Source organism: Portunus trituberculatus, chromosome 41 (assembly GCF_017591435.1).
Source record: "Portunus trituberculatus isolate SZX2019 chromosome 41, ASM1759143v1, whole genome shotgun sequence".
Classification (NCBI taxonomy): domain Eukaryota; kingdom Metazoa; phylum Arthropoda; class Malacostraca; order Decapoda; family Portunidae; genus Portunus; species Portunus trituberculatus.
In genome coordinates this window covers 41,982,782-41,985,281 of record NC_059295.1, presented here as the reverse complement: position 1 = coordinate 41,985,281, position 2,500 = coordinate 41,982,782, and the positions used below count along the sequence as shown (strand labels likewise).

General features: G+C 33.1%; 1 protein-coding gene across 1 annotated transcript in view; it reads right to left on the bottom strand.

The window, feature by feature from the left end:
* Window positions 1–2,500, bottom strand: part of LOC123516740 (protein eyes shut homolog) — a 93,221-nt gene that overhangs the window by 87,496 nt on the left and 3,225 nt on the right. The gene's annotated exons all lie outside the window — the stretch shown is intronic.

Below are 2,500 nucleotides of genomic sequence, written 5' to 3'. Positions count from 1 at the left end.
TAGTGTTTAGTCGATTAGAGGTCTGATGTAATTAAAGCGTCCAAATCTTTTTCCTCACTTATCTTGAGAAGCTAGGAACCGTTCATTAAGTAATCAGTAAGATCATTATTACTAACAATGTGCAACACCTTCCATTTATTTACATTGAAGCTCATTTGCCACTTGTCTGACTAAGTGGTTAAGCGGTCGAGATCAGACTGTAATTGTCTTTTATCCTCTGATGCGACTACTTTATTCATTATTTTAGTGTCATCGGCGAACTCACGATACTTTACAGGTGAGGCCGTCATCGGTATCATTATCGTAGATAAGAAAAGAACAGGGCCGAACACAGATCACTGTGGTACACCATAATATATATATATATATATATATATATATATATATATATATATATATATATATATATATATATATATATATATATATATATATATATATATATATATATATATATATATATATATATATATATATATATATATATATATATATATATATATATATATATATATATATATATATATATATATATATATATATATATATATATATATATATATATATATATATATATATATATATATATATATATATATATATATATATATATATATATATATATATATATATTATGTAACATTCTCCAGGGAAAGTTACTCTGGGTTGTTCATTAACGTAAGTGTGTTCATGATTCTTATGGCAGCTCCTACATCACTGATTGGAAAACTCGCATCGAAATCCTACTAATCGACAGTGAAGCTTCTGAAAAGCTCTCTTAAGAAAACAGAATTTCAAAATACAATTCCTGAATCTTTATGTTATAGTATGAAGAATAGTGGAGTGGTGGTGGTCCTTTATCTTCCATCCAACGTGTCAAGCGGACGGAAACTTACAGATAACTCTTTTCTTTTGTTCGACTACAACACTTCCTTTTGGTAGAGTTTTTTTTTCATATCCTCTGTAGTAAATACACTACTTAATAATGACATCACGTGCTACTGATGCTCGGAAAAAAAAAAGAAATATGACTGCTCAATAGTTTTACGTATGTATTTCCACTATCATTATAAATACAGATACAGCTACATGTGATACGTGCATGTGTACATAACCAAAAATATTCCCACTGAAATGTGATTCTTGCTATCCACTAACGCAATGCCTTTGTTATTTTCCCATAGTCATCATATCATCAAAGATGCCAAATGACATTTGCTTATCCAAACAGTGTGTATATTGATGCGACACAGCTTTTTTTTTTTTTTCCACGGTGAAATATTTCTTTTCACAAAACATATTCATCCCCAGGTTCAAGACAGTAGTGATGATCTGTGCTGTGAGTGTAGGACAAAGGTCTGCTGCACCTCCTCCCCACCACTAATACCGAGGAAGAGTTTCCCTACCACAACCCCCACCCCCCCAAACTCTCTCTCTCTCTCTCTCTCTCTCTCTCTCTCTCTCTCTCTCTCTCTCTTCGTATCTAGAGTAACAAAAGAGTGTTACAATGATAATTGAATTCACTATGAAATTACTTGTTCACTTGTATAACTTAAGCATAATGTATTTAGTCAGATACCCTGAACAACATTATATTTCTGACGAGGCCGGGCACCAGTATGACGTATTCTAGAACTGCGTGCACTAATTTACTCTATACTATAGCTTTGTAGTTGTACATGGCAAGAGTGTATATTGATCACTGAGCTGTGTTTATATGGCGAGCTTGTATGCTTGCTTAATTTTAATACGTACAGTACATACTGTAATTTGAATGTTCTGGAAAACAAACAAACAAACTTCATCATTCTAAAACCATGCTTGCAGGCACAACGTTCCTTCCAGCGTGCGTACAGAAGTATATGTATACATAACTGCAGCATAACGAACGCCGTAATGCTATCATTCCTATTGATATGGCCGAAATGTAGCGTTGTTGCTGATACTTCTACCACCCCCACTACTACTACTGCTACTACTACTAGATAGATAGATAGATAGATAGATCACTTTATTGTCAAGTTGCAGCATAATAAAGCTTACAAATTGAAATTTGCTTTGGCTAGAGCTCCGTACATTAAAAGTTAACTAAAAGTATATAAAAATTATGTTAAAAATATATACAATATAGTAAGTTAAAAATTATTGCACAGCATACTAAGGTCACAGACATGTATTACAGATATCACAGTCACACATGGAGTCAACGATTTCACAATTGCTGTTCTAACTGTTGGTGGTTGAAGAGTACGATGCTTTTTGGCACAAATGAGTTCTTATATCTGTTCGTGCGTTGAGTAGGCAAAGCAAGTCTTCTACCTGACCTTAGGAATACATAGCAAGAGTGGAGGGGATGAGACGTATCGTTCATGATTTTTCAAACTTGCTTCATAGTTCCTTCAAGGAACACCTTATCTAATGATTTTGTTTCCGCCCCTAATTTTCGTGATTTTCGCACAATCTTTTAAGCTTACATTTATCTTGACATGTAAGCTTACCA